This window comes from Ascaphus truei, chromosome 5 (genome assembly GCF_040206685.1).
Source record: "Ascaphus truei isolate aAscTru1 chromosome 5, aAscTru1.hap1, whole genome shotgun sequence".
Classification (NCBI taxonomy): Eukaryota; Metazoa; Chordata; class Amphibia; order Anura; family Ascaphidae; genus Ascaphus; species Ascaphus truei.
Window position 1 is genome coordinate 107,456,074 of NC_134487.1, and position 26,766 is coordinate 107,482,839.

Below are 26,766 nucleotides of genomic sequence, written 5' to 3' on the forward strand. Positions count from 1 at the left end.
ACAGTCCCTTGTAGTTGGTTCTTTGGGTTTTTGATGATTAAAAAGTTTTTTCAGAGCTAGTTTCCGTGTGTATTTCTGTAAATCGATGATTGTGGCAAAGAGATCAAAGTCCTCCTGAGGGGCAAAGTTCAATCCTTTGTTTAGGAGAATAATTTGTGAGGGTGTGAGTTCTACATTGGAAATGTTAATAACATTACTCTTGTTAGGGTCTAGGAGTATTTTTTCCTCTTGTTGTCGGACTGAGTGTGTTTTACGCTTCTTCTTCCCCCTTCTGCATCTCTTCCGTTTTTTGATTGAGTATATTCTATATTCGGTGGGGCAGCTCTAGTCCGATCATCCCTAGAGCTCATGTATGTTCTATTGAAGTATCCACTCTCAGACTCCTTGTTTTCAGACTGAATATTTTTTGATTAATTTCCATTAGGATTCACGTTGTCCCCTTTCCATTCCCCCCCCCCCCCTTCCCCCCCCCCCCCCTTCCCCCACCCCCCCCCCCCCTTTTATTCGCCCTCCCCCCCCCCCCCCCCCCCCCCTCCCCCCCCCCTTCTTCTTCTTCTCCCCCCCTCCCCCTTCCTTGTTCCATCATCTCATAATGTTGGCATTATAGTTATACCCATGAATTAAGTGCACTGTATGCTCTCTTTAATTACTACAATACATGTACTTCTAGATATAACCTATTGTTCCACCATGTTAACCATGAACCTCTATATATTATAGAATAGTGTCATCCAGTTTTGCCATTTAATATGAATAATATGTTTATTCTATACAAGGATTCATGCTTACCAATGTAACTAATTTGTTTTTAACCACTCATTAACGTGATAAAGCCTGCCCTGTTCTTGATCATCTCCTCTATACGATTTCGGATTGTTTATGTTGCTAGTGGAGGGCAGGTGAATCGCTGTATATATGTTTTTAATTCACTCAATGTGTCAGTGGATATTTCTGTGTTCATCACACACCGGCTCTTCACCTGGTGACGAGGGAGTGACAGGTGTAGATGATTGAACACGCTATATCATGTGCGGTCTGCGAGCTGCTATTCACTTTTTGACAAAGGCCCATTGGCTGAAACGCGTCAAAGTGTGCTAGCTCTACATTGGGAGCAATAAAGTTTTTTCACAGTCAGCTGACCAGCCTTCCATTTGTTCTGACGGCGGTGCATCGCGTGTTTCCTCCTTGTGAGGCGTCTTCTCTTACCTGCCATTCGCGGTCGCACACCGGGTTGCTGGAGCAGAGACCACTCAACACACCGCCGGTCATTGACCGCCCTCACGACGGACGAGTCGTTCGAGGGTTGGCGGTGCTACACACCAGGACATCCATCACGGGCACGGCATCTACAGCTGGTCAAGGGTGAGTCTCATAACATGTTATTATAGTGCTCTTGGGGAGCCACATCATTACTAGAGACCCTGGCGCCCTGTCAGCTTTGCCCTATGCCTACAACTCATATTTGGAAGAAATTATTTCTCCAGCAACTTTTACACATTTCTGAGCACCTATATTGGTGCATCTCTGCACCTATGTTTTTCTGATTCAGGACTTGCACAAAGCTGGCCGGGAATGGCGCGAACAGCAGAGCCCCGCCCTGATGGGGGGTATGGCGCGAAAGCTATGGCTGCGCCTTCATGGACAGTGACTCACTCGGCCCCTGTGCTGAGTCAACCGCTTAGTCTATGGGACCCTCCCCTGATTTCCACCAGGGGGAGTGACTTTCAACTATGGCCTGTGGGGGAATGCACCCACTGGGCCCAGGGACTGATATCCTGACGGCGCCACTACAAGAAGTAGTTCCGGCCGCGGAGGTAACGTGCAAAAAAGAGGGATATTTTGCACGAAAGGCGGCTGCCAGGAGAAGGCGGGAACTAGCCGCGGGCAAAGAATCGCACTCTGATGAGGAAATTGGCGCGAAAACGCCGACCGCACCCCCCAGGACTGAGAAAGGCGCGGCCTTAATTAAGGGGCATGCTATTCCCCTGTGGGGTTGTATTGTTTTACTCGGGCGCTTGCTCTAACCGTCACGTGATTAATGGATGCGTATTAAAAGATTGAAAAGGGGGTAATACAACCTTAATTGGAGTTCTCTTGGAAAGTCCTCGTGTGACTCAAAATACCCCACTAGGGTCTATCCTGGACCCTTGGTATAAATGGAACAGAAGAAAAGGTGGGGGAGCACAATGTGAGGAGGATGTAGTATCTTTCACTGACGGTCAATGCGGTGTTTTAGACTCTATTGATCCCTCATAGAAAGAAAAACTCCTTGAATAGGGAGTTTATGTATTGTATGTAATCACAGGGTGTAGATGGAATAATAAATAAACTTACACGGCCTTGTGTAAGTTGTATCCCATCAAGGTTTCTTTGACTTCTTTCCGCGTCTTGCTTCTGAGTGGTAGTACTGCTTTCTTGCTGGTCCTCTTTTCTCCTTTGGGTCGGTGGATTCTTGACTGTAATTCGCCTCTCGTGCGGATGTAAGTGTAAACAAAAAAGGCAATTAGGCGCATACATACATAAGTTTGCTGCGGTATGGGGGTGGAACAATATGATATTGCAAGTATCAAATATTGATGGATAATAACCCACTCACAAGGCCTAATGTGAGCGATCTCATATAGCTGTATCTTTGTAAACACCAATGCAATAAACAGATCCTTGGGTGGATAACATATAGCCAAAGACCCAGGCTCAAATGCTCAAACCTGGTGAGAGAGGGATAGAGGGATATACCAAAATACTCACACGGGCCAGTGTGAGCACACACTCATAGAGGTATCTTTGTTACTCCAACGGCAATGATGGTAGGTAGACACCTAAGGTCTACACACAATCTCAAGTGGACTCATGGACACTGAACACTTATGGGAGGTGAAATCTTTATTTTAACTATCATAGAATAAACAATACACTTTAAAACAGTATGGGGGTAGGAAATATAAAAACAAAAGAAGCCACTGATGCTTCTTGAAAAGGGAGAATAAAACAGCAAAGGGAATAGTGGGTGATATGTGGGTACAAAGTCTCTTTTCTCCGCGTCCGGATGAAGAGAGTCTCCACGGCACCTCCGTTCCCTCACTGAGTGCTGCACAGTTCCAAAATCGATGAGCTACGCGTTTCGCCCTACACAGGGCTTCCTCAGGCTCGTAAAAGGTGGAGTGGTTGGTTTCTAGTCCCTTTAAATAGGCACTGGTTCTGTCCTCCATAATTGGTAATTGGATTCCGGCTCCCTGCTTGACGGAGAGCCGCCATCTTGATTAATGCGTGTATGTCCTGTAGTGGGCGCTCGGTATGACGTCAGTTGTTTGCGCCCTCATGGTTGGAAGGCTTCCTTGCATTAATCACTGCGCATGCGCTTTTCAGATCAGTCTGTAGTCCCATAGTGTTTAATGTAATCTGTCCCGTGTTTATCCTTTTCAGCAGCTTCATATGTCCGGTTCGCTCCCGTTCTGAGTTTAAATCCCTCACGGGTTTCTAAAATACACAGATAGGGATTTGTGTGTGTCCATCTTTGCGATGGTAAAAGGAGCAAATAATTGCCATCTTAATAGTAGCAGGATATGTGAGACTTCATATAAAATACATTAGACTTAATGTGTGATCCATCTATAACAGAGTCTCAATCTAATTGTTGTTCAATTGGTTTTGGTGTTAATCAAATTTTCGTGCAGTTGTGACAGTCAATAAACATGTCATCCATTCATTATTGACAAATAAGGTCCAGACTGTGTTTAAATACAGACTACCGTAAAGTCAATATATGCATAAAAGTTGATATTATGATGGCATTTTCACATGTCGTGTATATTCAAATGCCCATGTTACCGTGTGTGTTGCAGATAAGGTATATAATCAAACCTAGTGGAGAAAAGATTCTTAAAAAAGGTTCTTAAAAACCATATAAAGTATTTATATCTATGTGATTAAAAGACTTTAGAAAATATTAAAAAAGTGTTTTAAAAAAATGTTTTAAAAAAGTGTTTTAAAAAGGACAATAGGTTTAGAGATTCCCAGAGTGGAGCTGAAATGTGCCCCTACTCTATGTGGAGCCCTCTTGGTATCAACTTATGCAATAAGGGGTACACTAATCTAGTTTACTTATACGAAAAGGATCCCAGGATGTATACATGCATAAAGAGGCGAGAGCAAGATGTCACATAAAAGCCCCTAAATCTATGTCAATGTTCATCCCCCTTGGTGTTAAAGTTTTTAATTTATAAATCCAGAATGTTTCACGCTGGCATAATTTCCGCAGCCTGTCTCCCCCTCTCCAGTGGGCATCCACTCTCTCGATCCCTTTATATGTTAGAGCCCCTGGGTTACCCCCATGTGCTAAACTGAAGTGTTTGGAGACGCTATGTGTCATTAGCTGCCTCCGTATATTTCCCATGTGTTCCAGTACGCGGACTCTCAAAGGCCTTGTAGAGCGCCCCACGTACTGGAGACCACATGGGCATGACAGGAGGTATACGATGTAATCTGTGCGGCAATTTAGGTGTTGTTTAATTTTAAAAACCTCCTTCGTGATATTTGAAGTAAATTCCTTCTTCTCCCCTTTCGTGACTTGTTTGCAAGCCTTACAGCCGAAGCAACCAAAAAAAACCATTGGCAAAGGTAGCCAATTCTGGGTATTAGTCACTTCTACTTTCTTGAAGACACTTGGGGCCAGTTTCGCTTTTATACAGGGGGCTTTTCTGAAGATTACTCTTGGGACATCTGGAATATGATTTCTCAGAACAGGGTCTGTTTGTACTACATGCCAGTGTCTTTTGATGATGTGTTGTATCTTATTGGCATCCGTGTTATATGTAGTGATGAACGGTATCTTAAAATCAGAGCTTTTATCTTTAGCTTTTGATCCTAATATATCATTGCGTGTTAGATTGTTCGTTTTTTCTAGTGCTGATTTTATGAGGTCTGGCTCATAGCCTCTATCTTTGAATCTCCCCTCTAGAATCTGGCTTGTTCCTTAAATATACTGTCATCAGTACAATTCCTTTTTATACGCCTGAATTGGCCATAGGGTATGTTTCGAAGCCATTTCTGGTGATGGCAGCTTGATGTAAGTAAAAAATTGTTTGCATCAGTGGGTTTAAAAAAGGTTTTGGTTTTAATAGTTGAATGATCTATGTAGATAGTCAAATCTAAAAAATTTACATTCGATTTGCTGTATTCGGTGGTGAACTCTAAATTTACGTCATTATCGTTAATGTATCTAATAAAATTTCGTAGTTCTGTCTCTTCCCCCTTCCATATAAAAAGTATGTCGTCTATGTACCGGTGCCAGGAGACCAGGTTCGCACTGTAAGGATGTGTTGACCAAATATTCGCTTCCTCCCAATCCGCCAAAAAAATGTTGGCGTAACTGGGTGCAAACCTGGTCCCCATCGCGGTACCGCACAGCTGGAGGTAAAAAGTGCCGTTAAACCAGAATGCATTATGGGTTAAAATAAACTTGATAGTGTCTGTAATAAAATTTCGTTGTTCCTCTAGGATTGTGCTATCCCTCATAATGGTCCTGTCAACCGCCTCGAGGCCATCCCTGTGTCTAATACTTGTGTACAGGGATTTTACGTCGCATGTTGCCAATATAAAATCATCTTGCCACTGTGTCTCGTTGAGTATGTTTATGACTTGAGTTGTGTCTTTGAGATATGATCGTCCTGCTATTGCATATTTTTGTAAAAAATGGTCTAGGTATTCTGACAGGTTCTGTGTTAGTGAGCCGATGCCCGATATAATGGGCCTGCCTGGCGGGGTTTCCATACACTTATGCACTTTTGGCAGGAAATAAAATACAGGAAGGATTGGGTTATCCTGATGGATATACTCCCATTCCTTACCGTTGAGGACCCCCAGGTCTTTACCTCTGCCTAGAATGATGTCTAATTCCTGCTTGTGAACCTTTGTTGGATTCTGGGTCAATTCCTGATACGTAGTCCTATCACCCAAAATTCTATTCGCCTCTAAGAGATAATAATCCGTGTCCATCACTACCACGCCGCCGCCCTTGTCTGCTGGCTTGATAGTGATGGACCTGTCATCTGACAATCCCTCTAGTGCTTGTTTCTCCTCTTTACTGAGATTGTCCTTGAACCTCTTTGTGTTTGTTGTTAATTTCTCGAGGTCGTCTAGAATCAATTGATGGTAAACCTCTAGATGATGTCCTTTGCTGCCTGTGGGATTAAACTTGGATTTCGCTTTTAAATTGGAATGTGTGAAACTGTCTGTCTCCTTTTCTGTCAATATCACCGGGGTAGTGTTAATCGTATCCCTAGTCTGAGCGTCCCTGTTTATAAAAAACCTTTTCATAGTCAGTTGCCTCAAGAATTTATTCGCGTCCATAAACATGGTGAAACCACTTGGTCTGGTTGCTGGTGCGAAGTTGAGGCCCCGTGCTATGAGACTCAGTTGTGTGTCTGTTAATTGGGTTTTGCTGATGTTGAATACCCCTTTTACTTCGTTTGTTTCTTTTGTGGGCCTCCTTCTACCTCTCTTTCCTCTCTTTCTCTCTTTTTCCCTTGTTTCCTTTCCTCTGTCTCTGGGTCTGCTGGTGTTAATGGTTTGTGTTTCGACGTGTGGGGGTGTGGTGTGCCCTGTTCTAAAAAAGCCACTGTGGGTCCCTTCTTTATGCGTTCCCATACCGGACTTCTATTGGGTGATCTGCTTGGGCGTCTAGCTCTCCCTGTTTCCCTTTCTCTCCGTCTTGAGTGTTCTCGCCTGTCTCTGTATCCCTCCCTTTCGCCTCTCCATTCTTGTCTTCCCCCTCTCGCTTCCCTATCATAATATGATCTGTTACCCCAACCGTAGCGTCCTTCTCGACTCTGATACTCTCTACGGTGATAGTCCCCTCTGTCTCTGTAGTCAGATCTTCTGTCCCCTTCCCAATAGTGTCGGGGCCTCTCCTGCTGATAGTATCTATGAGTGTAGTTCTCCTCTTGTTCTTTGGGTGGTCTTCTATCTTTTCCCTGTTTCTTATCTATGTGTTTGTCTGGGCTCTCTTTGTTGGTCCTTTTGGGGAGGGGGTCATAAATTAGGGAAAAGATAGAAGACCACCCAAAGAACAAGAGGAGAACTACACTCATAGATACTATCAGCAGGAGAGGCCCCGACACTATTGGGAAGGGGACAGAAGATCTGACTACAGAGACAGAGGGGACTATCACCGTAGAGAGTATCAGAGTCGAGAAGGACGCTACGGTTGGGGTAACAGATCATATTATGATAGGGAAGCGAGAGGGGGAAGACAAGAATGGAGAGGCGAAAGGGAGGGATACAGAGACAGGCGAGAACACTCAAGACGGAGAGAAAGGGAAACAGGGAGAGCTAGACGCCCAAGCAGATCACCCAATAGAAGTCCGGTATGGGAACGCATAAAGAAGGGACCCACAGTGGCTTTTTTAGAACAGGGCACACCACACCCCCACACGTCGAAACACAAACCATTAACACCAGCAGACCCAGAGACAGAGGAAAGGAAACAAGGGAAAAAGAGAGAAAGAGAGGAAAGAGAGGTAGAAGGAGGCCCACAAAAGAAACAAACGAAGTAAAAGGGGTATTCAACATCAGCAAAACCCAATTAACAGACACACAACTGAGTCTCATAGCACGGGGCCTCAACTTCGCACCAGCAACCAGACCAAGTGGTTTCACCATGTTTATGGACGCGAATAAATTCTTGAGGCAACTGACTATGAAAAGGTTTTTTATAAACAGGGACGCTCAGACTAGGGATACGATTAACACTACCCCGGTGATATTGACAGAAAAGGAGACAGACAGTTTCACACATTCCAATTTAAAAGCGAAATCCAAGTTTAATCCCACAGGCAGCAAAGGACATCATCTAGAGGTTTACCATCAATTGATTCTAGACGACCTCGAGAAATTAACAACAAACACAAAGAGGTTCAAGGACAATCTCAGTAAAGAGGAGAAACAAGCACTAGAGGGATTGTCAGATGACAGGTCCATCACTATCAAGCCAGCAGACAAGGGCGGCGGCGTGGTAGTGATGGACACGGATTATTATCTCTTAGAGGCGAATAGAATTTTGGGTGATAGGACTACGTATCAGGAATTGACCCAGAATCCAACAAAGGTTCACAAGCAGGAATTAGACATCATTCTAGGCAGAGGTAAAGACCTGGGGGTCCTCAACGGTAAGGAATGGGAGTATATCCATCAGGATAACCCAATCCTTCCTGTATTTTATTTCCTGCCAAAAGTGCATAAGTGTATGGAAACCCCGCCAGGCAGGCCCATTATATCGGGCATCGGCTCACTAACACAGAACCTGTCAGAATACCTAGACCATTTTTTACAAAAATATGCAATAGCAGGACGATCATATCTCAAAGACACAACTCAAGTCATAAACATACTCAACGAGACACAGTGGCAAGATGATTTTATATTGGCAACATGCGACGTAAAATCCCTGTACACAAGTATTAGACACAGGGATGGCCTCGAGGCGGTTGACAGGACCATTATGAGGGATAGCACAATCCTAGAGGAACAACGAAATTTTATTACAGACACTATCAAGTTTATTTTAACCCATAATGCATTCTGGTTTAACGGCACTTTTTACCTCCAGCTGTGCGGTACCGCGATGGGGACCAGGTTTGCACCCAGTTACGCCAACATTTTTTTGGCGGATTGGGAGGAAGCGAATATTTGGTCAACACATCCTTACAGTGCGAACCTGGTCTCCTGGCACCGGTACATAGACGACATACTTTTTATATGGAAGGGGGAAGAGACAGAACTACGAAATTTTATTAGATACATTAACGATAATGACGTAAATTTAGAGTTCACCACCGAATACAGCAAATCGAATGTAAATTTTTTAGATTTGACTATCTACATAGATCATTCAACTATTAAAACCAAAACCTTTTTTAAACCCACTGATGCAAACAATTTTTTACTTACATCAAGCTGCCATCACCAGAAATGGCTTCGAAACATACCCTATGGCCAATTCAGGCGTATAAAAAGGAATTGTACTGATGACAGTATATTTAAGGAACAAGCCCAGATTCTAGAGGGGAGATTCAAAGATAGAGGCTATGAGCCAGACCTCATAAAATCAGCACTAGAAAAAACGAACAATCTAACACGCAATGATATATTAGGATCAAAAGCTAAAGATAAAAGCTCTGATTTTAAGATACCGTTCATCACTACATATAACACGGATGCCAATAAGATACAACACATCATCAAAAGACACTGGCATGTAGTACAAACAGACCCTGTTCTGAGAAATCATATTCCAGATGTCCCAAGAGTAATCTTCAGAAAAGCCCCCTGTATAAAAGCGAAACTGGCCCCAAGTGTCTTCAAGAAAGTAGAAGTGACTAATACCCAGAATTGGCTACCTTTGCCAATGGGTTTTTTTTGGTTGCTTCGGCTGTAAGGCTTGCAAACAAGTCACGAAAGGGGAGAAGAAGGAATTTACTTCAAATATCACGAAGGAGGTTTTTAAAATTAAACAACACCTAAATTGCCGCACAGATTACATCGTATACCTCCTGTCATGCCCATGTGGTCTCCAGTACGTGGGGCGCTCTACAAGGCCTTTGAGAGTCCGCGTACTGGAACACATGGGAAATATACGGAGGCAGCTAATGACACATAGCGTCTCCAAACACTTCAGTTTAGCACATGGGGGTAACCCAGGGGCTCTAACATATAAAGGGATCGAGAGAGTGGATGCCCACTGGAGAGGGGGAGACAGGCTGCGGAAATTATGCCAGCGTGAAACATTCTGGATTTATAAATTAAAAACTTTAACACCAAGGGGGATGAACATTGACATAGATTTAGGGGCTTTTATGTGACATCTTGCTCTCGCCTCTTTATGCATGTATACATCCTGGGATCCTTTTCGTATAAGTAAACTAGATTAGTGTACCCCTTATTGCATAAGTTGATACCAAGAGGGCTCCACATAGAGTAGGGGCACATTTCAGCTCCACTCTGGGAATCTCTAAACCTATTGTCCTTTTTTAAAACACTTTTTTAAAACATTTTTTTAAAACACTTTTTTAATATTTTCTAAAAGTCTTTTAATCACATAGATATAAATACTTTATATGGTTTTTAAGAACCTTTTTTAAGAATCTTTTCTCCACTAGGTTTGATTATATACCTTATCTGCAACACACACGGTAACATGGGCATTTGAATATACACGACATGTGAAAATGCCATCATAATATCAACTTTTATGCATATATTGACTTTACGGTAGTCTGTATTTAAACACAGTCTGTACCTTATTTGTCAATAATGAATGGATGACATGTTTATTGACTGTCACAACTGCACGAAAATTTGATTAACACCAAAACCAATTGAACAACAATTAGATTGAGACTCTGTTATAGATGGATCACACATTAAGTCTAATGTATTTTATATGAAGTCTCACATATCCTGCTACTATTAAGATGGCAATTATTTGCTCCTTTTACCATCGCAAAGATGGACACACACAAATCCCTATCTGTGTATTTTAGAAACCCGTGAGGGATTTAAACTCAGAACGGGAGCGAACCGGACATATGAAGCTGCTGAAAAGGATAAACACGGGACAGATTACATTAAACACTATGGGACTACAGACTGATCTGAAAAGCGCATGCGCAGTGATTAATGCAAGGAAGCCTTCCAACCATGAGGGCGCAAACAACTGACGTCATACCGAGCGCCCACTACAGGACATACACGCATTAATCAAGATGGCGGCTCTCCGTCAAGCAGGGAGCCGGAATCCAATTACCAATTATGGAGGACAGAACCAGTGCCTATTTAAAGGGACTAGAAACCAACCACTCCACCTTTTACGAGCCTGACGAAGCCCTGTGTAGGGCGAAACGCGTAGCTCATCGATTTTGGAACTGTGCAGCACTCAGTGAGGGAACGGAGGTGCCGTGGAGACTCTCTTCATCCGGACGCGGAGAAAAGAGACTTTGTACCCACATATCACCCACTATTCCCTTTGCTGTTTTATTCTCCCTTTTCAAGAAGCATCAGTGGCTTCTTTTGTTTTTATATTTCCTACCCCCATACTGTTTTAAAGTGTATTGTTTATTCTATGATAGTTAAAATAAAGATTTCACCTCCCATAAGTGTTCAGTGTCCCTGAGTCCACTTGAGATTGTGTGTAGACCTTAGGTGTCTACCTACCATCATTGCCGTTGGAGTAACAAAGATACCTCTATGAGTGTGTGCTCACACTGGCCCGTGTGAGTATTTTGGTATATCCCTCTATCCCTCTCTCACCAGGTTTGAGCATTTGAGCCTGGGTCTTTGGCTATATGTTATCCACCCAAGGATCTGTTTATTGCATTGGTGTTTACAAAGATACAGCTATATGAGATCGCTCACATTAGGCCTTGTGAGTGGGTTATTATCCATCAATATTTGATACTTGCAATATCATATTGTTCCACCCCCATACCGCAGCAAACTTATGTATGTATGCGCCTAATTGCCTTTTTTGTTTACACTTACATCCGCACGAGAGGCGAATTACAGTCAAGAATCCACCGACCCAAAGGAGAAAAGAGGACCAGCAAGAAAGCAGTACTACCACTCAGAAGCAAGACGCGGAAAGAAGTCAAAGAAACCTTGATGGGATACAACTTACACAAGGCCGTGTAAGTTTATTTATTATTCCATCTACACCCTGTGATTACATACAATACATAAACTCCCTATTCAAGGAGTTTTTCTTTCTATGAGGGATCAATAGAGTCTAAAACACCGCATTGACCGTCAGTGAAAGATACTACATCCTCCTCACATTGTGCTCCCCCACCTTTTCTTCTATTCCCCTGTGGGACCCGCCCATAATTGCAACCCCTGGGGGCGGGTTCCAGCTATGTCAGCGGAAGGAGGAGCCGAAGCAGGAAGTGGCTGGCCCAGAAGCTTCTACCAGTCAGTTGCGAGGAACCACAAACCTGGAGAGACCCATACAGAAAGTGGTCCCTACTAAAAGAATGGCCTGCTCCTCCACTGTGGGCACTATGGTCTCGACCCAGCCCTACTCGGTACCCGGCGGGGTACTGGTAGTCAGGGTGGCCAACACCGAGACGGTGGTCGGGCTCTGCCTTCAATGCGGGCTGCCCGGAGGCATTGTTAACACAGCGGCACGTTGCCCACAATGCGGGACATTATACTTGTGGCCAATGCCGACGTTCATTCCGATCCAATCTGCTGACCCCCCCGGGGGATACGGCTAGGCGCTCCGCCGAGTCCCCTGGTGCACTGTGGATCAGTCGTGCAAGTCCCGGAGAAAGGGGACTGGAGTCGATTAAATCGGCTGGGTCAGCAGCAACTGAGACGGTCGGGTCACCCCCTGACCGCACTGAAAAGAGACTATCGCCCCGATCGGTGACCCCTAAGTCGGGGAAGGGAGACTACTCGGATGAGGATCTCCGCGAGCTAGCGGAGGTGAAATCAAGGCCCAGGACAGAACCGGGGAGGACGACACAACGTGGCGTGAGTAGCAGCCTGGAAAGCAGGGCGTCCCCCGCAGATCGGCGAGCCGAGAGACGGAGTCCTTCCGCCCCAGGATATGGCGGCGACGGGCGAGAGACGCCTACACCCCTGTGGAATGGTAAAAGAAAGCCACTTCCTTACCTTGCTCCGGTAGATGGTGTTGCGGAAACAAGGCCGTGCCAGGCCCAAGACGCACGTGCGGAGAAGATACCACTTCCGGTGGAGACGACGGCGGAGCTTCCGGATGTCGTCATCGAGGAAGAGATCCCGCATGGGGGTCCAACCCAAGATGGCGGCGCTTCCGGTTCCGGAGAGGGCATCATTTCCGGTGGCGACGGCGGAACAGACGGGAAGGATGCAGCGACGCTTCGGCGATCGGGTGAAGGTCCCCGATCATCTCAAGGGCCCAAGAGCTGGATGGGCGAACCGCAGACTGAGGAGGGTGAGCTATCCTCCTTGGATCAGTCAATGGACAGCCGGGAACGGGTCGTAGCCCCGTGGCGTATCCCCTCTTGCCCTTACGCCCAACCCCACGCCCTAGGTAAAACCCCTGCCCCCATCACCTGTTCCACGGGGTCCCCGCCTAGCCTGGAACTTGTGGACGTACCTTTGGGGGGGGAGGAGAGACGGACTGGGGAAAGACAGCGCAGTTGCGCTACGGAGGGCATTTCTCGGGGAGGGGGAGAATTAGGTAAGGCCGCGGTAGGCCGGTGGTTGCCTCCTGCGACCAACAAAACAGAGGACAAGGCCCTAGGATCATCACGGTGGTCCGTACCACGGTTGGCACGGACATTGGGGGTATTTTCATGGGGGGATGCGGAAGAGAGTGACTCAGGGGATTCACACAGGTTCAAGGAACACCGTTGGTGGGCCCCACTCTTTGAAGGTTATGTGGCCTGGATGGATCGTACGCGATTCCTTATCCGAAGGGAGGATGTAGTCGATTTTTGGTGGGCCGAGGGAGAATTCACCCCTCAGCAGCGAGATAGGGAGCTGCAGGATTGGTGGTTTAAGATTGAGCACAGGGAGATAGAGCCCATGGGTCCCGACACACTGTCAGACCCTGTGGATCCTGACGAACCCCTGTCATGGGTGCTACCTGGGAGGGCAGGTAGGGCTGACCTGACTAGGATCAGTAGAGCGGAACGGGCAATAATGGCTCGATATAAGTCTTCCCACGGGTTGGAGTACCCTTATGTCCCTGAACCCCTCATGGAGGAGATAGAAGAGAACAGAGAAAGGTGGCTTAGGGAAACCATCAAGATGTACCTGGTCAGTAAGGAGAGTGAAGTTACTGGAAGGAGGGCAGAGGACAGAATAGATCACTTGATGCGAGTGTGGAGTATAGGGAGGAATATACACAAACACAGGGTGACCTATAGGCCCGAGAGGGGATTGCCTAGGCACTATCATGTCACGGTCCTGGACATGGGTGGTAGAGAGGTTAGAAAACCTGACCCGAGTCACTATTATTAGGGGGTACTAAGGCATTATGCGGGCTCGTGGCTGCTGGTCGGGGCGGGCTTGGCGAGATGTCACTGTGGTCATTTTTCTGTTATATAGTACCATCTGTGGATGTTAACAATTATGTGTTGTGTTGCAGTGCTTCCTGGAAGAAGGTATTCAAATTTAGGTCCCAGCGAGGCCGATGGGATTCACCAGGGGGAGAATGTAGCGGTCATGTAAAATGGCTACAGTCATCTCTCCTGCTGACAGTAAGGCCTGGTAAGTTGTGGGCATGCCAGCAGTAATTATGGAGGTTTGCCCTCACACCCTGGTGAGGTGCCCTGTGTATGGATGGGAGTGGTCACAGGCTTTGACTCCATGGTTAGTGATGTCAGAGGTGTGTCAGTTCCAGAGTATACATAAGGCACAGCACTGTGTCTAAAAGTTAGTTCTGCGTGGTTCTGAGTAGTCTGCCAGAGTTCTGAGAGGAGTAAAAGTTATGTTATAGTAGCTGAGTAAGAAGACTGTGTCCAGGGATCTGGCACAGGGTAAAGACATCCCGGCTGGGATAGGGAATCCCTATTAAAGGAGAATTACACCTTTCAAAGGGAAGCACTGAATGATTATGAGTGGCTAGAGAAACTACTGCGAGGGGCAGCTAGCCCACCTCAAGCAATAAAGATGCTCTTAATTACAAACCCTCTCGTGTACATGTGTGGAGTGATTGTACAGAGAAGAGCACCACAGAGGAGTTCCTCGCCAGGACCATCCCCAAGTGACCGAAGGGACCCTGATGAGGTGGAGGCGCTGCACTGGAACTAGGTAGGACTCAGCACACTACCTCAGCTGCCTGTCTGGACGGGTTCTCCCCACACACCATCATGCGGGAGACTCAGGAGTCCTGTTGCCAACAGGTGCACCACCAGACACTATCACACTGTAATGGGGACCGGTTAGACCACAGGGGCCAATGTGAGGTTGGGTGGGTCAGGCCGGTTCACAAAAACCGTTACATTTGGAGGCGAGCTGCTGAGATCAGATCTGTCAACAGGACAGGCTCTAGCTAGGCACACTGGGAAACAGGGAGAGTGTCTGCTGCCACTCTGTGCTACGTAAGGATGGACCTAGGGGTGGTCAGGGGCTGACAGGGTATTGTCAGTTCGCAGGGACGACCTAGGGGCCTGAAAGGAGTGAGGGGTTTGGAGCCGGGCTATAGCTGACCCAGTCACTTTGAGGTAGTGCTAGTTGGTAGGACGCCAGAAGGGATAGCCTGTTAACGTGGCCAGGAATCCTGGAGAGGGTCTGCGCTAGGCTGACCAAGAGAGGTAGACGCCCCAAGTACTGCATGGCAGAGCCAGAGTACTCTAGCCCATTCCAGACACTTACCATAGGGAGCACAGACTGGGAGGAAGGAGTTACAGCAGACACTGAGAGAGTGAGCCTAGCCTGAGGTAGTGCAACATGAGTCCAGCCTAGATCAGGTACACATGTGGTGGTGCATCTGAGCAAATCTTTATTGTACTGGTGTGGTGGCTGCCCCGCAGAGCGGAGCCCCATGTACGATAATTGGTACGAGAGCGTGACAACCCAAGGAATGGAGGATCCGCGTGGTGCGGAGAGGTAGGACTCAGCACACTACCTCAGCTGCCTGTCTGGACGGGTTCTCCCCACACACCATCATGCGGGAGATTCAGGAGTCCTGTTGCCAACAGGTGCACCACCAGACACTATCACACTGTAATGGGGACCGGTTAGACCACAGGGGCCAATGTGAGGTTGGGTGGGTCAGGCCGGTTCACAAAAACCGTTACAGTAGTTTGTCAAAGAGTGACAAAGCGCTTCGGCGTGAAACCACTATGCTCCAATAAATTTTTCTAGTCACCACTTCAGCCTTTGCTATTTTTCTATACGGCGGTGCATCGTTCCTTTCTCCGGTGGGAGGAGTATCATTCTTCTGTATGTAGACAGAAGACAGGCAAGAGAAGAACATAAAAGCAAGTAGGGATTTAGCGAGAGAATAAAGCTAAAATGAAGGCAGGGGTAGAGAACTGGAGAGCGTTGAACGAGAAAATAATTTTGGAGTGAATGCAGCGTTTGATATGGAGCCAACAGAAGGAGAGAAGCAGAGACTAAGCTGAAAGTGAAGTAGAATGCTTGCTGTAGTCAAGAAGGGAAAGAATAAGGGCATGCATTAAAATTTTAGTAGTAGAGAAATAGAGGAAATTTAATATTTTACCAATGTTACGTAGAGGACGAAGCGGCAATATTTAGCAAAAGCAGCAAGATGAAGGCATAACAAAAGAGAATAACCAAATATGACACCTAAACAATGGGCTTTGGGTACCAAATAGATAGTACTGTTACTGACTCGGATAAAAAAGGGCCCAATAGGGGTTAATTTAGGCAGGATTATTATATTTGAGACATCTAGCTGACATCCACGATCAGTTTGCCTTGAGACATTTGGAGACTGAATACAGTTGTGTTTCAACTGCATGCAGGTGAAACTTGCACCTAAATGTATTAATAAAGTCACCACGGGCGAGTATATATGTACAGTGGTGAGAAAAAGTTTATGAATCCCTTGGGCTCTATTTCACATATTTCAAACCTAAAATGTTATTAGATCATAATCTAAGTCCTAATAATAGATAAAACCTGATCAAACAAATGGTAAAAAAAGATGATACTTTTTCAACATTTAGCCACAAATGATTCACTATTCAATATCTGTGTGAAAAAATATGTGAACCATTAGATTCATTACCTGGTGGCATCCCCTTGAGTAGCAATGACTTCAACTAAGCGTTTCCTGTAGCTGCTAGTCAATCTCTCACATCGGTTTTGAGGAATTTTGGTACACTCCTCCTTACAGAACTGCTTCAACTCATGACCCACTTTCGGTTCAGCTTCAGCTCAGGGACAGATGCCTAACATTCTCCTCTAGATTCTTCTGATACAATGCAATGGTTGTGTCAATGATGGTAAGCCATCTAGGTCCTAGCAAAGTAACCCCAAACCATCACACTCCCACCACCATGCTTGAAGGTTGGGATAAAGTTCTCCTGTATGAACACAGTGTTTGGTTTTTGCCAAACATAACGTTTGTCATTGAGGCCCAAAAGTTCTACCTTTTACTTGTCTGTCCAGAGAACATTGTTCCAGAAGTCTTGTGGATCATCTACAGGGTATGTGCTCTTTTGTGAACTTCAGACCGGTAGCAATTTTCTTTTAAGAGAGCAGTGGTTTCCTCATGGCTATCCTTCCATGAACACCATTCTTGTTCAGTCTTTTTCTGATAGTTAAGTCATGAACACTCACATTAGCCAAGATGAGAGTGGCCTGCAGATGCTTGGATGTTACTCTGGGGTTCTTTGTGACTTCCTGGATGATTTACTAGTTTGTTCTTGGAGAGATTTTGGTAGGATGACCGCTCCTGTGTAGAATAACTGTAGTCTTGAACTTTCTCCATTTGTAGACAGTGGAGTGGTGGAGCCCCAAATCTTTACAAATGGTTTTGTAACCCTTTCTAGACTGATGCTGCGTTTCTGAGGTCCTCAGAGATTTCTTTTGATCATGGCATGACATGTTTCCACACACCTGTATGGTGCAGACCAAACTCACAAAATGTCTGATCTTTATATAGGGTGCAGCCTCCCACACTCACCCCTGAAGATCTACCTAATTAATTAAACGCCTGATTCTAATTATCCCCTTTAATTTACTGTAGCTGATAAAACCAGGGTTTAACTTACTTTTGCACATACCCTGATTCTTAATTACTCATTCTTTGTCTAATTCATGCATCATTTTGTTTCAAAACACATGGAATTGGTTAATATAAACCCTATTGGATATTTAAGAAAAGACTGTTTTTTATTAAAGAAGTTTATCATAGACAAACTATGTAATTTCCGTAATTATCATTCACAAACATTTTCTCGCCACTGTATGTATAACTTTATTTGTATAGTGCCATCCATGTACATAGCGCTTCACAGCCATAACACACGTGACAAAATAGTAGAAGACATAATCCATGTACATAGCGCTTCACAGCCGTAATACATGTGACAAAATAGTAGAAGACATAATGGGGATACACACTGCAGGCATAGAAGTAAACATTAGGAATAGGATTCCCTGGCCCCAAACCCTTACAATCTAATTGCGAAGTAGGGAGAACTTACATATATATATTATGGTTGGTGTTATGGTAGGTGCATATGAAATGTATAGTACTAGTCAAAAGATTAGTACGTTAGAGCTACTCAAAATTCTTCTTTAAAGAGGTGTGTTTTCAGAAATGTCTACAAAGATGGTGATAGAGGGTTCTTGATGTTGAGGGGAAGAGAATGAAAGTGTTGTGAAGCAGTTAGTGAGAAAGGTTTTAGGCAGGATAGGGCTTTAGATACAATAGGGTAGACTGAAGACATCATTGAGCAGAAGGCAAGAGGCAAACAGGTGTACAGATGCAGCGTTATGGTTGATCAGGATTAACACAGTGCAATGCGCACGAAACACGTAGAAGGTCTGTAACACCTCCGTTTTTTAATGGACGTAATAAAGAAAACATTTTTACATAATTTTTGACCCACTCTCCTGGCTTTACGCTGTATCTCTAATTTTGCTCATTTCTACTCTGTTACTAGCAGCACGCCTAACTAGGGGCACAGGATATAGGCATTTCCAATGTGTGAGTATATTCATTCAATTGTTTCATGTGTTATAATAGTGGTTCTAGGACTATCCCAATGAGGTTTTGAGGAGTGGGTTTAGTCTCATTACTCTTTTCCTTCAGGGCTATCTTGTCTCTTTTTAGGACCTAATATCATCTGAGAGTTATATTGATTTACTCTCTATATATACCACTAGCCTCGTACCTTGTGCCTTCTTTTATGCGTTATTTTTCTATACATATATATCTTAAAGATCCGGCGCTTGAGCGCTTATACCAATGAATGTTTTCTGCACAGTAAGAATAGACATAATCAGTCACTCTCCATGTGCGCCTCAAACAGGCGATTCCATACCGGGACCTGTAACTCAGGAAGCAGGGGGTCCCAGAAGCTAAAATTAATGAAGTTCAGCTCTGAAGATCCCCTTCTTCAATACTGTGTTATTAAAATAAAATAAAAACAGCTTCATTATCTTAGCGGCTAGCCGCTAAGGCAATGAAGGTGTTAAGCCAAAGTTACTGGTTTATTGGGGGTACAGAGGTGGATAAAGAGGGTAGTTTCCCCAGGGTGGGCGATTAGGTCTACTGGGAAGGTTGTGACCTTAGTCACTAAGGTAATGAAGGGGTTAAACCCTCCCACAACCTAAGGCTTAGTGGTTTCTACCCCTCCCACTACCCACCCAAGAGACCTAACCACCCTCCCCGGGACAACTAACCCTACCTCCCACCCCCTCTACCCATTGATTGTCACAGTGGTTAACCATGCCCACACTATGGACATGGATTGTCACAATGGCAATAAACGGCCAACCTAAAAATTACAAAGAACTACAAAATAAAATACATTACATTTAAATGAAAATAAACATTTTACAATATATCCATTGATTGTCACTGTAGCAAACCATGCCCACAATATGGGCATGCATTACCATAATGACAATAAATGAGCAACCTAAAAAGAAATCTAAAAAAAAATCAAATATATTACAATTAATAAACAATAAACATTTGCCAAAAAATGTATTGATTGTCACTGCGCTTATCTATACCCTCAAAGGGGTATAGATAAACATATTGCAGGTCAATGGGCATCCTAAAAACAAAAATACACAATTAAGTAAAATACAATCAATGTGTTTCTTACATTTGCCGGGATGAACATTCACTCTCCTCATCCAACTACGGCACCAACTCTTGCCCCACAACACAATGAGCCTCAACAGCATGATGCGAAGAAGTCCATGATCCTCAGTTGATTGCAGAAGAGGCCCAGTGACTTATAATAATAATAATAGCATGTTCTTGTATAGCGCTGCTAATTGTAGGCAGCGCTTTACAGAGACATTTTGCAGGCACAGGTCCCTGCCCCGTAGAGCTTACAATCTATGTTTTTGGTGCCCGAGGCACATGGAGATAAAGTGACTTGCCCAAGGTCACAAGGAGCCGACACAGTGTCTTTATTCACTAAGCCACTCCTTCTCACTTATTTGTTATTTCCTTTCTTTTCTTCTCATCTTCCTTCTTTCTAATCCAAAACACAACTCAGTGACCAAGGGGGTCACTAAAAGTCCCTGCAAGCTGCACTCATTACGTAGTATAATATAGTATACATAAAGTACCAGTATATTAACTAGTACCAATAATTTGAAGGTATATACACAAACCAAATGGGAAGATCCCACACAACCTAAACTATGACACAACAAATTTATTACACAATAAAATCTGACGAAATGCATAAAATAACAACTAAATAGAAAAAACTAAAATAGATCTCCTAGTGGGCGAGACGGAAAATGTATGGTGACTGTAGATTTTAGTATGAACCTATCCTTATAGCCCCATAGAGATACTGTATATATGGGGTTAGGGTCCAAAATATATTAACACGGCTATTAGCCTCACCAGAACATCATGCAAAAGAACAGCATATATACAGATGGCAAACCCATACTGTTAAGGGTTAAGCATACCCAGAAAATACATTAATGTCTGACATTTCGTCAGAGTTTATTGTGTAATAAATTTGTTTGTCGTGTCATAGTTTAGGTTGTGTGGAACCTTCCCATTTGGTTCTTGTATACACCTTCAAATTATTGGTACTAGTTAATATACTGGTACTTTATGTATACTATATTATACTACGTAATGAGTGCAGCTTGCAGGGACTTTTAGTGACCCCCTTGGTCACTGAGTTGTGTTTTGTTTAGTAATTCTCCCTTTGCACCGTTCATATATTCTCTCGTTGTATGGTGAGCAAGGTGGTTCTGTGTTTTTCTTTCTAATCCAACATGTTCAGGAGATGTTAATATGACGGCCTCTAGGGGTCAAATGAGACATGACAGGCCTTATATTTGACTGACAAATGGCACACTCACCAATCCGATTGGTGATATATCATGCGATAGCTTCCATTTTTTAATGATGTGATGTCATCTTAATGGGAGGGAAGCCAGCCAATCAGGTAGCATATGCTTCCTTCCCTTTAAGATGACATCACGTCAACAAAAAAAAAGGGAAGCCCTCACGTGGTACATCCACAAATCAGATTGGTGGATGTACCATGTGATGCCTTTCCTTTTTTGGAGTGATGTGATGTCATCAAAAAGGGATGGAAGCCAGCCAATCAGATAGCATGCCTCCCTCCCTTTTTGCTATGCACTGTGCCACGGATGGTCAACTCTTTGCACACTGTGCACCAGTACATACTGTACTATGCAGCTGATACATACAAGATGCTACATCTGTATAGCGAGAAATTAGGACTGTGATGTAAGGAGGGGAAAAGGAGTGTACAGACTTAAAAAAGAGAAGGATTTTTTTTTAATGTAACCCGACATTAAGATTTAATAGGAACCTGGAGAGGGATTTCCGTAGGAGAGACACACAGACAGATTTAGGAGAGTGCAGGAATTCTAGCAGCAGGGTTTAGGATCGATTGCAGGGGCGACAAGTAAGAAGCAGGAAGGCTGGACAGTAGAAGGTTCCAATAGTCAAAATGGGAGAGAATGGAGGGCATATATTATAGTTTTAGCTGTAGAGCAACAGAGGAAAGGGCGTATCTTTGCAATGTTAAAAATAAAAAATAAAACAGTTTTAAGGAACATTGTGAATGTGAAGGGGGAGTCAAATGTGACACATACGCAGCGTGCTTGTGATACTGGGTGTATAATAGTGCTGTCAACAGTAATGGAGAAGGGGACAGTAGGGCAAAATTTGGGAGGAAGTATGAGGAGCTCCATCTTTGACATGTTAAGTTTCAGTAGGCGGAGGGCCATCCAGGATGATATAGTGGGGAGACATTTAGACCTTAGTCTAGACCAGGGGTGGGGAACGTCTGGCCCGCGGGCCGCAAAATGATTTGGTCCGGCCCCCGTGCGGCCCTGCCCTTTATATTTAAAAAAAAAATAATAAAAAAATAAATAAAATGGCAGCGATTCAGCATGAGCAGAGGTCCCGCAGGGCAAGCAGAGTGTCCTGTCTGATGCCTGTTGGCCCGCTCCCCCCCCCTCTACCCAACTTACCAACTTGGGACTGAGGGCGGGGAAGCCCCAACCCAGCATCCCCCACGCTGTGCTGACCTGCGCACTACCAGAGGACAGCCAGTGCGGGGTTTACAGTGAGAAGTGCGGCTCTGCACTGGCTGTCAGCTCAACCCGAGAAGCCCAAACCACTGCAGGCGCTGCTGGAGGGGAGAGGAAGGGGGAGGAGGAGAGGAGAGGAAGGGGGAGGAGAGGAGAGGAAGGGAGTGACAGCAAACAAGCTGAGGAACTTCCTTCTGGGACAGCATGCTTTAGGTAGGAAGAGCTGTACTGTATCAATAGTCAGTCTGTCCACACCTCCCTGTTTATGGGAGAGAATCTCAGGCTTAGCTAAATGTATGTATATGTGTGTGTGTGTGTGTGTGTGTGTGTGTGTGTGTGTGTGTGTGTGTGTGTGTGTGTGTGTGTGTGTGTGTGTGTGTGTGTGTGTGTGCGTGCGTGTGTGTGTGCGTATGAGAGTGTGTGTGTTTGTGTGTGCGTCTGAGAGTGTGTGTGTGTGTGTGTGTGCGTCTGAGTGTGTGTGTGTGTGTCAGAGAGAGTGAGAGTGAGTCTGAGAGTGGGTCTGAGAGTGGGTCTGAGAGCGGGTCTGAGTGTGGGTCTGAGTCTGTCTGAGAGTCTGAGAGTGAGTCTGAGAATCTGAGAGTGGGTCTGAGAATCTGAGAGTGGGTCTGAGTCTGATTTCCCTCCCCCCTGCCCGGTGTGTGTGTACGTGTGTGCATGTGTGTAGACACCAACCCGCAGTCAGTCATAGTCACCCATCACCCAAGAGTCAGTCAGTCACCCAAAGAGAAGCAGTTCCAGCCATCACATTAGTGGTGAGTTAATTAAATGTGTGACCAAATATAGCAGGCTCATTTTTAAGCTGATAATTTTGTATGGCCCTCGAATGATTTTATAAATATCAAAATGGCCCTTGGCAGAAAAAAGGTTCCCCACCCCTGGTCTAGACAGTAGGTGTAAGATCAGGGGCTGAAAAGCTACTTTTTGTGCTGTTAGCATAAAGGTGTTATTTGTACCCCAAAATTGTGATAAGGTCACCTAGAGAGAGTGTGTAGAGAGAAAAGAGTTCTCAGGACAGATCCCTAAGGTATACAACAGATAGAACAAAGGAGAAGTTAGCGAACAAGACACTGAAAGTAGAATGGGAGAGGGTAGAAGAAATCCAGGATAAAGCTTTGTTACAGATATCAAGTGTATGGAGAATGTGACGGTGAAGAGGGTGGTCCACAGTATCAAAAGCTGCAAAGGTCGAGTAATACAAGCATGGTGTAATGACCGTGGTCTTTGGCCGCATTAGCTATTTTGATGAGGATTTTTTCTGTTGAGCGAGTAATGCAGAAGCCAGATTGTAGAGGACCTATGAGGGAATACCTGAATGTGTGCATAGAGAGAACAAAGGAGAGGTCCCAGAGCTAAGTCTTGAGGTACACCAACAGGTAGAGCAACAGAGAAGGAAAGCAGTTACTGTATTTATAGAAACACTAGAGGAACAATGACAACAATATGAAGAAAGCCAGGAGATGTCTACAGTATGTCCTGAACAGCAAGGGTGTGGGAGAGTGGGAAAGAGAAGTGGGTTGTCAACAGTATCAAAGGCTGCTGACTGGTCAAATAGAATGAATAGGGAGTAGTAGCCTTGGAATTTAGCAATGTGGAGGTTTCTTTGACAGACGTTCAGCTCCCAGCCACAGTTCTTTTGACTGTCCACCAGGTGTGCTGCCGTTTCTGTCTGCTCTGGGTTTTCCTCTGTCTCCTTTTGGGTTTTCCTGTCTTCTGTCCCTATCTGCCTTTATAGTTTCCTGTTCCTCTTTCCCATTGTTTTATGTCCTGACTCCCACTTCCCTGATCTGTTCCGTTCTGTATTAGTGCTGTTACATATTGAAAGTTCTTGTCTATCATTGGCTTATACCGTTTGTCCTGCTTCCTGGTCCCAGTCCTGATCCCCTGCCGCCGACCTCTGCCTGTGACCCCGACTACAATTCCTGCCCCTGCAATGGACCCCTGCCTGTGTTGCCGACTACGATTCGTGCCGCCTGCCCTGGACCCTTGCCTGCGACCCCGACTGCATTTCCTGTTGCCTGCCTTAGACCCTGACAATCCTTGCTTGCCCCTGCTGTTCCAGGCATCAAGGTCCTACCCACTCCTGGAGCCTCCTACGTGACACAAAACAAAGGATACTTCTGGACCTCCCCAGAACAGATTCACGACCTGCCTGCTTCAGCAAAACCTCTAAGGTTTTGGAATACATAGGAATTTTACAGACAGTCCGTGATGAGTTTACAATCTATGTTTTTGATGCCTGAAGTACAGGGAGATAAAGTGACTTGCCCAAGGTCACAAGGAGCTGACACTGCTTCAAATTCAGTGTCATTGTTATCAGAGCCAGTGTCTTTACTCACTGAGTCGCTCCTATTCTCAAGGGAGTTCACCTTATATGTGAAGTAGTCAGAAAAAGTTTGAGGATAGCTTGATGGTGTGGTTTCAGGGAATGGGCACCCTAGACAACCGCAGTGCTTAGTTGGAAGCTTCTCCCATGGTCGGTAGTTGTTATTTTAAAGCAGCAACTCCTGGCTCTGGGGAAAATTAGTCGGGCTACACCTGTGTGTGTATATATTATATATATAATATATTATGTGTCAGGGGTGCCAAACGGAGTCCTCAAGAGCCACCAACAGGCCAAGTTTTAAGAATATCCCTGCTTCGGCACAGGTAGCTCAATCAAAATGACCAAGCCACTGATTGAGCCACCTGTCCTGAAGTAGGGATATCCTTAAAACCTGGACTGTTGGTGGCTCTTTAATTTGGTCACCCCTGATATACAGTATGTCATGAAAATATATTACTATAGAAAAAGCTATTCTAATTAGCTGACGTTTTCAACATTCAACCAATTGGAACATTGAAGAGTCAGTAGGACTACATTGTGAAAAAAATTAAATTAAATTAAAATTCGAACAAATCAAAGTCCAAGTGCATAACTGTAGTAGGTACTTCATATAAATTACTCAATATGAGCTTGTCGCTACTGTATTTGAGGCTGGTGCATTCTTTCATGTGTTTTATCTGTAGTCACTGGGAACATGTGAAGATGAACGGTCCACCAGCATACATCTCAATTATATGTGTACAATTAATATAGATATAGACATCTGTTTTCATTTACAAACAAATAAAATGTTTCCTTAAAAACAGCTGGCTTTATTTTTGTATTCTTTGTCATCTCAATTTCTAGGATAGCATTATTCTGAAAGATACTCTGTGACTATTGTTTGCTTTGTTTCCTTTTACACTGATGTATAACCAAAATATGTATTACACATAACATGTTAACAATACTTGAAATAATCTTTGGCATTTTCTGAAATATGAATGTTGGGACAGGGTGCCCTCAAGCAACTTAAATGAAAGTCAGAAATGTCCTTCACTTTTGGTTGTTTAGTTACTGAGGTGCCTTAAGTTGTTTTATGGGTTAAATGTCGTAGTCACTGGTGCATATATATTAGGCAGCATTCATAAAGAAAGGCATTGTAGCATCAGTCAAACTCTTAGCCTGACCAATGACCAATTGAAACCAACAGAAGATCTAAGAAAACTGAGGTAAGCTTGAATCTGAAGCAACAGCAAATTAAGAACAATGGCTATGATTATACAAAGTGAACTTGGAATTAGTCAGTGAGTTTGCAGGGGAGCCCACTTGCTTTAATAGGCAGTTAAACCTCAAAGGACAAGATCAAAACAATCTGCTGGTAGCCAAGAGTTTTCACTTTAAGGTGAAATCTTACAGGCTTCAGATATTCTGAGAAAGCAGTTCTACATTCCACAATTGTAAGGTAAAATATTTAACATTTACTTCCTTGATTTTATTCATGAGATAGTTTTGAACTGCATGCAAATCTTATTTAACCATAATGTATTTTATTTAGTTACCTTTCAAGCATTTCTTACAACTATTTTGTCTTTTTTGGAAGGATTCCAGATTTGTAACAGTTTTAGTTGTAATAGGATATGTATGATTGTCATTCATTTAATGTATTGTATGGTATAGTACTGTGTAATTGCAAATTCAGTCTTTAGGCACTATTTATCTACTGTAATGATAGACAAACTTAAATTCCATCAGTTAGGCTTGAACTTTACATCAACTATATCAACTATATTTTGATACTACTATAATACAGCACTGAATTTGTATATAAAAAACCCTACCCATTTTAATTTAGCTAAAGCATTTATTTATACTGTACATGTGAAGACCCTACGCATTAAAAACATGCACATTTCCAATGTATCCTAACAGCATAATATTTTTTTATTGTATTGGTGACTACAAAAAAGGAATAAAAAACAGCAAACAAGAATCCAACTAAAGTTAAATTGTGTTTTAAAAAAACTAGAACATGCATTATTTTATTTAGAATAAAAAAAAGCTATAAATGTAACTAGATGCTAAATGGACAATACAGTTCTTTTTCTTTCTTTTGCTAATTCCCTCTTTTTTTACTAAGGCGCCATGTTCAGAGAGATGGTTAAATAAGATTGTTTGTCTAAGTGCACTCGACTAGCTGGAGGCAA

At 44.0% G+C, this 26,766-nt stretch overlaps 1 protein-coding gene and 1 long non-coding RNA gene across 4 annotated transcripts in view; one reads left to right on the forward strand and one right to left on the reverse strand.

Annotated features, from left to right (window-relative positions):
* The window catches only part of LOC142495243 (uncharacterized), a 242,228-nt gene that overhangs the window by 21,103 nt on the left and 194,359 nt on the right, over positions 1-26,766 (reverse strand). The window lies entirely within an intron of this gene.
* Positions 25,646-26,766, forward strand: part of KERA (keratocan) — a 48,231-nt gene continuing 47,110 nt past the window's right edge. The window contains exon 1 of one of the 2 annotated variants that reach the window (XM_075600444.1): positions 25,646-25,791. The gene's annotated coding sequence lies outside the window, so the exon portion shown is untranslated. The other variant, XM_075600445.1, reaches the window with a different exon arrangement.